Source organism: Sphaeramia orbicularis, chromosome 1, assembly GCF_902148855.1.
Source record: "Sphaeramia orbicularis chromosome 1, fSphaOr1.1, whole genome shotgun sequence".
NCBI classification, from domain to species: Eukaryota; Metazoa; Chordata; class Actinopteri; order Kurtiformes; family Apogonidae; genus Sphaeramia; species Sphaeramia orbicularis.
This window is the reverse complement of record NC_043957.1, coordinates 54,239,581-54,255,995: the sequence shown is the minus strand read 5'-3', so window position 1 is coordinate 54,255,995 and position 16,415 is coordinate 54,239,581.

The following is a 16,415-nucleotide window of genomic DNA, read 5'->3' as shown; positions in this document are numbered from 1 at the left end:
CGGACTGCGTGGACTCCAACATGGTATGTTGCCGTGTAAAAGCGATCTGTGGCCGAGACTGGAAGTGACCTAATCACCACTCCGACAATGGAAGTGACTTAATCAACATGAGACCATAGACCAGGGGTGTCAAACTCATTTTCTTTCAGGGGCCACATTTTGCCCAATTTGATCTCCAGTGGGCCGGAGCAGTAAAATAATAGCATTATAACCTATAAATAATGACAACTCCAAATATTTCTCTTTGTTTTAGTGCATAAAACTCAGTTAAATTATGAAAATACTTACATTTATAAACTATCCAAACAAAAAACATGTGAATAACCTGAAAAAACTGAAATTTCTTAAGAAAAATAAGTGCAATTTTAACAATATTATGCCTCAACTTATCATTTCTACATGTGCATTATGGATCCGATGTACAAAGACACTAAACACTTAGTAACAGGCAGAAAATAGTTAAAATTGCGCTTAATTTTCTTTAGACATTTCAGGTTATTCATATTTGTTTAGGTTATTCACATTTTATTGGTACAGGATAGTTTGTAAATGTAAATATTTTCATAATTTAATGTTATTTTTTGCATGAAAACAGAATCAAAACTTCGAAGTTGCTATTATTCATAGGCATAATAATATTAAGCAACTTATTTTTTTCACATCAAACAGAAAAAAGGAAAATATTTCATTATTTCATTATTTTTTTGTAAATAATTATGCTATTATTGGTTTGTATGTGGAACCTGAACTAAAATTAGTTCGACAGCCTTGACTGTGGAATTTTTACACTTTGCAAATTCATCCCACAGGCCGGATTGGAACCTTTGGCGCACTGCATTTGGCCCCCGGGCCGCATGTTTGACACCCCTGCTATAGACGGTGCTCCTGTTGTCTCCTGAAAAAAGCCTCAGATCAAACCACTCGGTGATATATCAGGGACAACAAAGGTTGCTCTTCTTCACTTTGCCTCAAACAGGCTAAATAAAACAAGATTAAATAATGGACAGTGAGAGTGTATCATCACCTGAGTCACCCTGAGCACTCAGCAAGTTGTTGTCTGCTTCGTGACCCGGCATTATTATTAAGGAGTTAAAATGATCATTTTCATCTTGAACAGAGTTTCTATTGCCTCAACCATGTCCTGATGCTGTACACAGACAGACAGACAGACAGACAGACCACTGAACACTGGAACACCAGAAAATATACAGGGCACACAGATATTGAGATAGACTTTTTTTATCTATATATTTTTTAATGATGAGTCATACTGTGTTTGTGTGCATGCTTATTCATATACATGTTTGCTGGGAGGGATTAAACTCGCAGACAATTTCATCATTACTTTTAGCTCAGTCATGGGCTGAAGAATGAGGGTTGACATCCAATATGTTGCTGAAAATCCAGATTTATATTCGAATAACTGACAAATCCGCTGTGAATAGAAAGTGGCCACAAGAAACAGATGGCAGCTCTGGATTTAATCACAATAAGTAAAATTATAATAATGATTTTATAAGCTGCAAAACAAGATATTCCCATCTGCAAAACAAGTCAAATATCTAATAATTATAGTATGAGCTCTCATAATTGCAGCATTAAAATTTAAATAATATTTAAATAGCTGTTGTTACAGCACTCTAGATATGAGTGCATTGAGAGAAACAGCTCCAGTGAAAATTGTTGACACATGAAGTGAAACAATTCAATAATCTGTAAATAAAAAAACAGCTTTTTTTGGTCTGCAACCTTTATTATCAAGAGCCATTTTGCCCCCTCATCTGCCAAAAAAAAAAAAAATAGTCTGGAGCCACAAAAAATATCAGATCTTATAAACTTTTAAAAGTTTTAATCTTTTTTTTTTTTTTTTTTTTTTTTTTTTTTTTACATTTTATGTGTTACAACCACTGAATACAACTAACAGAAGTGAAGTGTGGAATAGATTCTGGAGTATGATTACTCTAAAAGTACACAGTAAAAGTATTTCGTAGTATATGTGCTAATAGTATATGAAGTACTAATACCAAAAATACCAAATTCACGAGGTACTTATTGGAAAAAATAATTTTATTCATCATTGAATTTAGTCTTAAAGCTTATTTCAGATGAAAAAACAAACACTTTTGGAGCTTGGAAGGGATTTTGAGGATGATTACTCCAAAAGTACACAGTAAAAGTAGTTCATAGCATATGTGCTAATAGTATATGAAGTATTAATACCAAATATACCAAATTCATGAGGTACTTTTTGGAAATCATAATTTTATTCATCAGTGAATTTAGTCTTAAAGCCTATTTCAGACAAAAAAACACACTTGAAGCTTGGAAGGGAATCTGGAGTATGATTATTCCAAAAGTACACATTAAAAGTAGTTCATAGTATTTGTGCTAATAGTATATGAAGTATTAATACCAAATATACCAAATTCACGAGGTACTTATGGGAAAAAATAATTTTATTCATCATTGAATTTAGTCTTAAAGCCTATTTCAGACAAAAAAACAAACCCTTGTGGAACTTGGAAGGGGATTTTGAGTATGATTACTCCAAAAGTACACAGTAAAAGTAGTTCATAGTATATGTGCTCATAATATATAGGACTAATACCAAAAATACCAAATTCACGAGGTACTTATTGGAAAAAATAATTTTATTCATCATTGAATTTAGTCTTAAAGCTTATTTCAGATGAAAAAACAAACACTTTTGGAACTTGGAAGGGGATTTTGAGTATGATTACTCCAAAAGTACACAGTAAGAGTAGTTCATAGTATTTATGCTAATAGTATATAAGTAAAGGGAGCCACTACAAGGAGGATGAGCATGAGGCTCCGGAGCCGCAGGTTGCCGACCCCTGGTCTAACTGACCAAAAAGCAGATAGACCCAAAGACACTTGGATTATTCAATCTGTGTTTTTATTATTATTATTATTATTATTAGTAGTAGTAGTAGTAGTAGTAGTAGTAGTAGTAGTAGTAGTAGTAGTATCATTATTATTCTGCTGCTTATATCAACATTGTTCCTCTCCTGAAAGACCAGGTGGGTTTTGCTCTGCATGCCAAAGACCTCAGGATCATTTCTAATCATCAATCATTCATGTACTTGCTGTATTACTCTAGTACACCTGACATATTTTCTATACACACAGGGAAGAAACACATGAATCCAAAGAGAGGATGGATCACGCTCTGCTTCAGACGAATTTGTACAATAGAAGGTTCCTTTTATTTTTGTCCAGGCTCCGCATCTATAAAGGAAAGAGAACATGACAGGAGAACCAACAGTACCGCATGAAGAGAAGGTGTAGCCCTGCTCCACGGTCTGAGGGGAGGACTGTCCTGAGGCAGCGCTGGTCCCAGGCGTCCATCACTCCGCCTCCATATGTGATTTCACCTGAGGACACAGACTCAAAGGGAACAGAATGCACCCACTCTGCTTTGTTACCGGTAACAGAGGAGGACACTGTGGAGACCGTGGCTTCTTCTTAGTCTTAATCAGAATCTGTCATACTGAAAGACACCCATTTCACAACTGGTGTAATAAAACTCATACATGTCACCTTCTAAAACAGGGGTGTCAAACTCCTTTTAGTTCAGGGGCCAGATTCAGCTAAATTTGATCCGAAGTGGGCTGAACCAGTAAAATAATAACATAATAATATATAAATAATGTCAACTCCAAACTTTTCTCAATGTTTTAGGGCGAAAAAAGTTAATTTACATTATGAACAGGTTTACATCTACAAACTATCCTTTCAAAAGATGTGAAGAACATGAACAAACTGAAAAAATAAGTGTCATTTTAACAATATTCTGCCTCAGTTTAACATTTACACATGTACATTACAACTTACAGATCACAGTTGGATCTACAAACACAGAAAACATTTAGTAACAGGCAGAATCTTGTTAAAATTGTACTTACTTCTCTTAACACATTTCAGGTTATTCACATTTTTTGCAAAATTATACTTTGTTTTAGTGTAAATACATGGAAAAATTTACATTTACAAAGAGAAAAATTTGAAGTTGACATTATTTATATGTTATTATGATCGTATTTTACTGAATCCTGCCCGCTTGAGATTGAATTGGTCGGAATGTCTAACCTGAACCAAAAGGATTGTTAATATTTTAGTGAAATTTTTGCATTTCATTAAGTCATCCCAAGGGCCGGACTGGACCCTTTGGCGGCCGAATTTGGCACATGGGCTGCATGTTTGTCACCTGTGTTCTAAAATAACATTAAATTTTTATGAAAACTGAAAAAGGATGAAACAATATCAGGAAAAAAAGACATGAGTATTTCTGAGCTTGTGTTTTAAAGGGATTATTACTTGGAGTGAAGTTAAGTGATTACAGGCACTCAAAGCTCTAGTAGCATTTTCCTCTAGACTGTCACTAGCATTCTTGTTTTTGTTTGTTTTATTTGTCCTACACATCATCTCCCACTACCTTAAGATCATACCCCACTGTGCCACTCATCTTGATAAACTGTGACTTGAGGCTAAGGTAGCCATCATCTTCAGAGTCACATGAAAAAGGTTTTTATTTAAAAGAATAAATAAAGCCATCATCATTTAAAAGTCAGCTTTAAGCAGTTAGAAAGTGCAGCATGGACACATGGCATCACAAAGCAACACTAGTGTCACATTTATATGCTCTATTTGGGTTTTAGTTTTCTTTACTGACAGGCATCGTATTGGGTCACACAGAAAAACAGCAAGAGGCAAAAAAAGAAGTATGACAAGGGTACAGGGATCCGACAAACTGAGGGAAGGATAAAACAGTTTTAGGAACGACAATAAATAATTGAGTGTTTTATGTTTCAAAAAGACTTTTAAACATGCAACTATAATACTGTTTTCTATTCATCAAAAGAATAGTTTCATTAGACACAAATTAAGCTTTTGCGTTTTAACACCAGTGTGGTGTTGTACAGGCAGGAAAAGAAAAGAAAAGAAAAGAAATAAAAAGAAAAGAAAAGAAAAGAAAAGAAAAGAAAAGAAAAGAAAAGAAAAGAAAAGAAAAGAAAATGCAGGAATTACACCATTATACATGGAGTAGATATTTCATATAGCTGAAAAGATAGTTGTATTTTAAATTCTATTTAAGAAGGAGACACTTAGACTCCATATTTTTTTGAAGAAGGACAGAGGGTTATGTAAGACAGTGTGGAAAAGAGTGAATAATCGGACAAATCTCTGCTGAAGCCTTTAGTAAGCTGAAGGCGTGGTAAAGCTGGCAGATCCCTCTTTGCACCAGAACAGAGGAACTGCTGCTTCTAAAAGAGGAAAGGCAATATCATGCTTGGTTTGAGCGCAAATTCTTTCCTTCAAGGACTCTGCAGCTCCAGCACACAATGACTGTTAGAATTAAGGATTAAACTAATAACACAGTAGTGTGATGACAACAATGAGAGACATCAGAAATGATAATGGAGTGCAGCGCTCCGCGGAGACTGAACGCAGGACATAATCATTTAAAGGTGTAATTGAAAACCAGATTAGGGAAACAAATGAACTTCAGAGAAGATGATGTGTTGGAAATGAAATGGATGTCTCCTCTTCTTTATGTCTGTTAAGGAAGACTGGGACAGATATTTTTATTGAACCCCTATAAGTAGATTTGACTGTTTAGGGTACAAGTTGGGGTTTGCCCCTAATTAATTATGCTTTCTGCAATCAAACTTAAAAAGAAGGAAAAAGAAACATCCTGTCAGGACTGAGTTTGGAGCAGCATTAATATATACCAGTGTTTTTCAGTCTTGGGGTCGAGACCCCACATGGGGTCACTTGGAATTCAAATGGGGTCGCCTGAAATTTCTAGTAATTGATAAAAAAATAAAAACTTACTAATAAAAAATACATGGTGAGTTGACAGAGACAATCACAATACATAAAAGACATGACAAACTGTGAAACTGAAACTGAAGCACTGTGGTTCTGTTTATCTGTCAAATGTTCATTGTGGTCGGTTTCAGATGCTGCAGCTCTTTCATAATTCATAGTTTGAGTTCTTGTTTGTTCAGTTTTAACTGTCAGTCTTGTAAATCCAAGCTGGACTGACTGTACATATCCTGACCAAGGAAAATAAAATTCTCACATTGTGCAGTAATCTACACCTGGCTTTTCTGCCTCCATCCAGAATAATACACATTACATAGACTAAATGTTGTCTAAAATTTATGTTTATTTGCAACATACTATAGCAAACTATTACATGATCAAAAACAAATACATTTTAGCAAAAAAAAAAAAAAGTCTCTGTTTTGAATGTCTGGGATCACCAGAAATTTGTGATGTTAAAATGGGGTCATGAGACAAAAAAGGTTGGGAACCACTGATGTATACACTTAAACTTACTTAGACTTAAATACAGCTAGCTCAAACTGATACAAAAAATGGTCTCAAACAGCTGTCATTCAGTAACTAATATGAGAATAGACACTATAATATCTATTTCCTGTTGAAACTGTTGAGTTGCTAAATCTTTTTATCTGCTGCCTTTTGACGCAGAGAAACAGCTTGGCTGTTCATAAGGACATCTGCTCAGTTTAATGTTATAAACAAGCAGTCAAGAGGAAGAGAGCAAGAGAGCAGCTCACTGAGTAAAAGTTGACCAAACGTAGATGCACAGCTGCAGAACAGAGTGAAATTGAGTTACAGAACAGCCCGTCTTTGTAAAATCAGCAAACAGTCAGCTTTGTCCATTTCAAATGAAGCTCAGAATGTGTGTGTGTCTGTGACAGAATCCTGATGTACTGTCTGTGTCACACACTGGCACTACTGCAAACATGACAGCTGACTGATACAAACAGATAAAGTCTATGAACTCTGATGCATCTTGTGACTGCGTATGTGGCACTGGAAAAGATAAAAGATAGTTTAAATAGTTGTTGTTTCATATTATACAATACAATTACATTTATATAACCAGAAAAGCACTCGGAGGGCGCAGACCTCCACCAAGGCAGATCAGTGCCCCCCTGATCACCACCAAAATTTAATCATTTGTTCCTTGTGCCAGTATCAACATTTCCAGAAATTTTCATCCAAATCCATCCATAACTTTTTGAGTTTTCTTGCACACGGACAGACAGACAGACAAACCAACGCTGGCAAAAACAGAACCTCCTTGGCGGAGGTAATAAAACAGAATGCAGATGTCTGGATGCATTTGAATAGATACACACAGGTATCCAAGGTATGGGCACATATCTGACATAACAGCACACATGTCCACTACACGCTAAAAACTGTGTGTAGGCTTACCAGGGATGTGGATTAGGACCTCCCATGGGATGGTACCATCTTTGCAGGGCAGGTTGAGGTTAAGCAGGGCACACTCTGTCACTGTTATTAAATTCATAGTGGATGTTTCAGCCCAGGGGGCCAAACTTCATCTGCTTCTGAGACACATGCACAACAGGACAGAACACAAACAAGAACATAAATATAAATAAGAAAAGACACGACCTAATGTGTGTATCTAAGCCAACTGGAGAATTATGTGGAAAAAGACAGTCCTCCTCCACTGGTGTCCCACAATGTGATCTTCAAAGAAACTGTTGGAGATCTCAGTGAAGGCCCATCACCTACTGGCTCAGGCCTTTAGGAGGTTCATTAGTCACCAGGCAATGACAACAAAGAGCTGAAAAGACCTAAGTATGTTTTTATGCTGGCAGGTGATGCTGTTAAGTGGAAGTGGTCAGCAGGGGTTTCAATAATTTTCAGAGTAGATGGTTATTTGTTAAAAGTGGGTGGCTCTTCCCAGATGGAAGGGGTCCGTGGGCTGCCAAGGCCCCCAGTGGGGTCCAGGGGCAAAGCCCTGGTGGAGGATATATGGGGGATGAAACCTCCCTATGCCACATTCAAGCAAAATGACTTTTTTCCATGCCTCATTTTACCTAATTTTATGACCAGTTTCAAAGCTGAACAGAGCACTACGCCTGTATTACAAAAGGCAAAGTGTAGACCTTATAACAGGTAAAGACGGAAAAAAAAAGAGTGACCTTGCTCCAAACTACGTCTAGTGATCTCCATTTATATTATTCTTTGTTCATGTATTATTCATATATATTTGTACATTTAATATTTGTTGAAGGTCAAATCAACTTTAAAATGATAGTCATTTGATAAAAAGACACATGTTCATCGATCTCATATAAATCTGATGGTCAAATTAATTCAGACTGGGAGATCTGATCACCAAATGGGCCCTGGAAGATTGGAGAGAAATCTGTTGCAACTGAAAATGTAAAAATAAGCTACTAACTACTACTCCAGATATAGAGGTTTAATAAGGGATACTAGCTGGTTTTGGATTTTTGCCAGTCCACGTATAAATTTACGATAAAGTTTCCTGAAGCTGGTTTGTTCTGTTTAAATGTGAATATTTCATATTCTATTTCCAACCACCGTCATTCATTATGTATTTTGGGAAATTTGTTTACATAGGAACTATTAGTTTACATCTTACAAAGATCTGTTATAATTTATAAAATCCATATTTTGCTTTTTGGTATTTGAAGCTACAGACATACATGAAGCTCATGGTATCTTAGTGAGACTACAGTATATTAAATGACCATCAGTGTAGAAGGTAGAATTTACTCTTTCTGGGAGAACTCCACATATATCACAAAATTTACACCCTTGTGAACAAAAAAAACAAAACAAAACAGTATCTGGTTTTACAGAATAGTGCTGTTTGGGTCTAATATTACCTGTAAGTGTATCAGTAACAATTATATAAGGGCATGCAGAGGTGGGAGATTCAGAACTGCCATGTTTGTATACAGTGGATGCCCCGGCAGTCCAGGTCAAACCCGCTGTAGTTCCGTGTCGTCCACACAGGGAATTGCAGGGTCACATTCATTGGCTCAATAGACCTTTGACCCTGTACAGAGGTTGACATTTCCCCATGTGAACAAATGACGATATATCCAGCAGGGGTCACTAGTAATAGTAATCTGGTGATACAAATAAAGCCCCATACGAGCCCCCATAAAGATCCATACGTGCACACATTTGTTTTTTTTTCACGATCGGGCGGAAGGTTTCTAATCTTGTGCCGGGCGGCAGAAAAGACCTGACCTGGGCTCCGGAGCAGAAAGTAGCCGGCGACACATATTAAAGTAGCCGGCAAAAATCACCGGCAGCCGGCGGTTATTGAAGGTTAGCCACCTATAGTTGTGTTTTTATAAATGTCAAGTGAATTTGACGCAAACCTTTGAGAAGTTGCAAAAATGAAAAACAAAATGCAGATAATGTGTGTTTCTATCAAGTGTTTTGGAGCAAATAAAATGCTAGACATTTACAGCAGTAACTGAAATGTTTCCGTTCTTTAACCCTCACAGATGCATCTTCTCATTTCTTAAATAACAATCAGTTTTATAGAGAACATAAAGACTGGAGCTGTTTTGTTGATACATTGTGTAAATATCACTAATTAGTATTAGTTTAATTTGACCTTTATTTGTAGACCAATGATGCCAGTTTACATTAAATATTGCCTCAAAGTACCTGAGTGAGCCATATACTCATGTACAATAATACAGGGATTGGAAATTTAACCCTTTCATACATAGTGGTCACTATAGTGGACAGATATTCTCCAGCTGTTCTCTTGTATATTCTTGGGTTTACTCATTTTAATTCCATGTCCTCCTGAGACCCAGTAATGCATTTTTGTCCTCTGTAGGGGACTAAAGTTTGACAGTTTTAATAAAAAAACAAAATGCTGTTCATTGCAATGGACATTCCATTAAAAATACATAAATGAAAATAATTTTAAAAATGTATCAGAAAAAACTGCTTAATGTCAAAAAAGCTGAAGATTTTCACTTTTACCGGATCTCAAGAGGATATCAACCAACACAATGGACGCTCATGCATCATCTACACTGATATTCAGACCATTGCTTTAACAGCTAATTTTCTGAAACAAAAAGTTTTCTGGGTTTTTTTTTGTGTTTTCTCCATGAAATGAGTAAAAACTAGTGTGATAAAATGTGCGAAAACATCAGATTAGCTGGATTAAAAATGTTTTTATTTCATAGCTTTCACACAGTATATCACTTTATGATGATGGGTTTTAAATATATGTGTCTTTGCTTCAAAAATTTAACACATGGTGTCCTGCTGAATGGACATTTTTGTAACTCCATGAAAAATAGATTCATAAAAAAACTTCAATTGCATTGTTTTTTTCATGCCTAAATAGGAATAAAAACACTCAGGAAAAAAATCTTGATTAAGGTTCTCATAATTCATGCATGAAAGGGTTAATAAAGCTGTCACTTTCATGACACTGCTAGCCAGTAAAACAAGATAGATTTAAATGTATGTAAAGTACATTTTGAGACTGTGGTGGACAGGAGGACACTTAAAAAACTGATCTCCATCCTGGACAATGATGAGCACCCTCTCCACTATACACTGGACCAACAGCGGAAATCTATCGAACAGACAGATACGGAAATCTTTCCTGCCACATTCCATAACATACATCCATACAATAAACTCATCTCTGTCTGAGGTCTCTGGTCATTAATCTATTTCAGGGGTGTCCAATCCTGGTCGTCGAGAGCTACTATCCTGCATGTTTTAGATGTTTCCCTCTTCCAGCACACCTGACAGTTGTTATCAGGCTTCTGCAGAGCTTGATTATTGGCTTTATCATTTGAATCAGGTGTGTTGGAAGAGGGATACATTTAAACATGCAGGATAGTAGCTCTCAAGGACCAGGGTTCGATACCCCTGATCTATTTGCACTTAAATATCTTTTGCACATTTCTGGTTGGAATATTTCAGCTTGCTTTGCACCTTACAGTTCTATCTCAAGCACATTACAGTTATTTTTCAGTACATTACAGTTTTCCAGATTCTACCCAAATCTTTTATACTCATTTATAGTGTACAGTGTATAGTGTTTGCTCTTGTGTTATATTCTCTTTACTCATGTTTGCTGTGATATTATATCTGCATTGAATGTGCGTCATGCTGCTGCTACACTGGTATTTCCCAGTTTGGGATAAATAAAGTACATCTATCTTTCTATCTACCTTTAATTACTCTTCAACATGTTTGAGCATTCCTTGTGGTGTCCCCCAGGGGTCAGTGTTGGGCCCAAAACTGTTTATTTTGTACATCAATGATTTATGCAAAGTGTCAAGTATGTTAAAGCTGGTCTTATTTGCAGATGATACTAATATTTTTTGTTCGGGCAGTGATCTATAACACCTAGTAGAGGATATAAACATTGAAATGATTAAATTAAAAATGTGGTTTGATATTAATAAACTAGCACTAAATTTGGGTGAAACAAAAATCATGTTTGGAAATTGCAGAAATGATAAAACTAGATGGGGTAAACATCAATAGAGTTGAAGAAATCGAATTCTTAGGGGTGACAATAGATGAGCAGATCAGCTGGAAGCCACATATAAGATATATACGGTCCAAATTAACAAGAAGCATAGCAGTATTAAATAAAGCAAAACAGGTTCTGGATCACAAATCACTCCGCATTCTCTACTGTCCCATAGTTCTTCCATCTATAAGTTACTGTGCAGAGGTTTGGGGCAATAACTACAACAGTACAATCCATCCACTAATCATTCTACAAAAGAAAGCAGTAAGGATCATTCACAAGACAGGTTCCACAGATCACACAAATGCAGTATTTTTACAGTCAAAGTTACTAAAACTCAAAGACATCATAGAACTACAAACAACACAAATCATATTCAAAGCCAAAAATAATCTACTACCAGGAAACATACAGAAATTATTCACTGAAAGGGAAGGGAGTTCTAATTTAAGGGGTAGATTTAATTTCAAAATTCAGAGGATGCGCACAACTAGGAAAAGTTTTAGCATATCTGTGTGTGGTGTTAAAGTCTGGAATAGATTAAGGGAGGAGCACAAGGAATGTTCAAACATAAGACAATTCAAAAACACTTATAAGAACATGTTTTTCACAAGATATAGGGAAGAGGGTTATTAATTGTCACCATATGTTCACTGTTGTTTATGTATATATTTCCTTCCTTGAGTTAGTTATTATTTGTTCATTTATTCGCTAGCACAACTATGAAAGGCATTGGTAAAAGATTAGATGTGTATTTGCATGTGTGTATATGTAAACGTATATATGTGTATATGGATGAATGAGTGTGTGTGTGTGAATAGATATATAAATACAGAAGAGTTATGTAAAAGGAAGAGGGACGTATATTATTAATAATATTGTAGGGAGAGGGGGTGGGATTAAATAAATTATACTTCTTCCCACCCCTTTTCGGGCATGTAAATGGAATTATTGGGCTTTTCTTCTGACTAAGATTGTTATGATTCTTGATATTTGTATTATTATATATGTTTTGCAAGTGCATATATGTTAAATTTCATTGCATGTTCAGAATAAATCACTAAATCACAAATTGATAATGATCACAGAACTACGTCAGACAATCTATTTGGTCAGTATAATTTCAGTTAGAAACATTAAACGTCTTAATATACATATCTTCTAAGGTACGCAAATCCAGCAAAATGTGTGAATGCCCCCTAGTAAAAAATAAATAAATAAACCACAGCAGGATCCATCAAAGTAAAAGCAGTCATCTGTATAGTTCCAGATAGCTGCGGTTCCACCTCAAAGGATGTTGCGACATATTAAACCCCAATGTAATTTCTTTAAGTAGATCTAAGACACCTAAGGCTCTGCTCACAATGTAATTTTCTAACCACTTGAAAGTCCGATATTGACTATAGCGTACATTCATATCTTACTTGTTTCATTTCATACTGTAGAAAAATGTATTCGCCAAGAGCCAAAGTGAGTTTTTTTTTTTTTCCTTTAATGCAAATGGTGAGCTAAAAAACTTTCAAATAAAAACGACAGGAATATTATCCCGATTCTCAATAATTGTTATCTTCAAGCACTCACGGACCCTGTCCCAGATGATTAATGCCACTGCTTTTTTTATCTATTAAAATGAGCATTCATTTTACGTACCGAATAACAGCTTCTAACTTTGTTAACTTTTGTTTGAATCCTAATATACTTTACTAAGTAGGCCTACAGCAGTGACATTCACATATGCACTGGGAGGACAGCGCAGCGACTGAGTGTAGAAATGTCAAATTTAATCATATGTATTAATTAAATAATAAATGACAGATGTTTTGAGCTCATTCTTTTTAATCTCACTAATGACTGTTGAAACACTGAAGCTTTCTTTTTTTTTTTTTTTTTTTTTACTAAGGTTACAGTTCACTCCTTTGTTCATCTGAGATTTAATTACAGACCACCAAAAATGCTACACAATTTGCCAATAGAAGGAATGCAAATCACACTCATTCATCCTTTTTACTTGCATTATCAGACTCCCACATCCCAATAGACTATAGGGCCAACAACTAAAATGCCATTAACTACAGTAATAGCTCAGCATTTTGGTTTATCTGTGTAATTAATGAGGTCTTTTCAAACTACTATTTTATTTCCCCCCAATACAAAACAGGATAAATCAAATACCATGCTCTATGTACAGAATCAAGTCTAAAATATGTTTTATTCAATACGAACATTTGCTTTCAAGGGATGTAGTGTTGATTACATTCAAAGAAGAAAGATAAAAAGCAGCACAAAACTGTTTAACGCTCAGTAGCAGGACTGCAGATTGTTGAAAGGACATCAGATATACTCAGGTGTTTTTGTGCCGACAGAGTTTTTTAACACGGTAACAGGAAATACTTCGGTAGGTATGGGACTGAGAAACAAACAGGAGTTCTCACGGATTCATATGTGTGAACAGAAACAATGACGAATACCCCTTCATGATCTCAAATCTGTATTTCCTCCCATATTGATGTCCAGTAGTGGCAGTTAGGGATGCATCGATACCAATACCAGTAACAGGTGTCGGGTCCGATACTCAGCGTGTGTACTTGTACTCGTATTCGTAAAAGTACTCAGATACAAACACACTGATACCACTTACGGCAGTTAAGTGCAGCAGGTACACGGCAGAGGAGTAATGTCAGCAGTGTGGAGACTTTTCAAAATAAAGGATGGTGACAAAAGTAACGCTGACTACAAGTTTGTAAGTCGCTTCAAGGAAAAAAGCATCTAGTAAATGCATAAATGTAAATGTAAATATAAACATATAATTAACTGAATATAAAAATGAGCATCTCCATCCACTGTCATTGAACTCCATGTGTTTTACTACTGAATCAATGTTGTAGAAGATGACGGTGTTTCCACGGTAACGGAGCCTTTGAACGCCCACATGGTTCATATCTGATGACCATGACAAGATGACAAACTGTGTTTTACCTGGATTATTTCAATGCGTTGATGGGATTAGCAGGTTTTAACCCTTTCATGCATGAATTATGAGAACCTTTGTCAATTTTTTTTTTTTTCTTGAGTGATTTTATTCCTCTTTTGGCATGAAAAAAACAATGCAAATTATTATTATTATTATTTTTTTTTTTATGAACCTCTTTTTCATGGAGTTACAAAAATGTCCACTCAGCTGGACAGCATGTTTAATTTTTGAAGCAAAGAAACATGTATTTAAAACACCATATCAAAAAGTGATATACTGTGTGAAAACTATGAAAAAAAGAAAAAAAAAACAATTTTAATGCAGCTAATCTGATGTTTTCTCACATTTTAACATACTCAAATTCTAGTTATTACCCACTTCATGGAGATGATATGCAAAAAAAAACTCTTCTAAGAAAAACAATAAAACCCATGGAGTTGGATTAATGACAGTGGATGGAAGCACTTGTTTGTTCAATTACTGATATATTTGCTGAAAAAGTCACTTTTTCTCCAATTTTCTCTGTTTCAATATAACATTCTTTAAATTTACTCTGAGTTTTCATAAACATTTAAATGAAATAAAGGAAATAATATATAGGAAAATACATGATTTACAGTGAAAAATGCAAAATATAGCAGATAATATTGTAATAAATGGTGATAAATTGTTTGAGAAAGGTTAAATAGAGAGAAAAATCCATTTGGGAACTGCTATAAAAGTAGCTCTGGGTCTTTATGGGTTAATGCTACAAATGAGATGTTTTCTCACATTGTAACATACCCCAATACTAATTATTGTTCACTTCATGGAGATAGTCTGCAAAATAAAAACCTTTTTGCTCAAAAAAAAAAAAAAAAAAAAAACCTGTTAATTACAGTCTAATAAAAACTAGCAATTGATTTACACTAAAACATGTTCATGCAGATCAGGTTTATCAAAAACAGCAAAGTTACAGTAATGATATGAATTGCAGTGTATGGAATGATGCATAAGCGTCCACTGTGTTGACTGATATGGAACTAAAACAACAAAACCCATGAATATACAAGAGAACAGCTGTAGAATAACTGTCCACTGTAGTGACCACTATGCATGAAAGGGTTAAACATTATCAGTAGATGATTTTGGTTGACAGTGGATGTTTGGGTCTTTAAGGGTTAAATATGTAAAACCCATTACAGCTCCATGTTTCATTTAAATGTTGGCGTACTGGGTTCAGTAAACGTCTGCTCGATGGCTAACATCCAGGACACAGCTGAGATGACAGTTCTGAAGGAAGACCCAGAGTTCCCTTTTCAGTGCTCCATGAATCATCTTCTCTGCTAGAGGCCCTTGTCCTTGGCCTAGGGGGATGGACTCAACCCTGAGAGAAAATGATGTAAACAACAAAAACCCCCAAATACACATTGCTAAATTTTTCAGCCTGTTGACCGTCACCTGAAGTATTTTATTTACTCAGTCCTATTTGAACTACATCGTATTTTGCCAATTTATTTCTCTTACCCATCAAGATAACCTCTTTCCTTTGCAAAGCCCTGGAAGGCACCCAGTGTGTCAGACCCCTTACAATGAACACCAGTAGTGCAGATGGGGACATGTCATTGTGAAGGTTAGACAGATTAACTGCACAAACTGCTTCCACAGACTGACAATCACTAACTCAGTAGCTGCAAATACAGCCTAGACAGATAAGACAGAGGGTAGAGGGTAAATAACGCAGCACATTAATTACAATTATTTGTGACATTTAATCAAATCATCAGCCATAGTTTGCATAATAAGACAAAAAAAAAAGACTTGATCAGTTTAACCCCTAAAGTCCTAGTGCTATTTTTGTGGAAGTTGACGAATGAATTTCTGAATTTTTCTCTACATTGAACCTGTCTTATGTGATTTATGACCATTTATTATAATATTTTTGCCTGGATTTTGCATATCCTTCAGTGAAAATCATGGATTTTCCTATATCTAATTTACTGATCATATACAGGGTGGGGAAGCAAAATTTACAATATTTTGAGGCAGGGATTGAAAGACAGTGTATGACCAATTAGTTTATTGAAA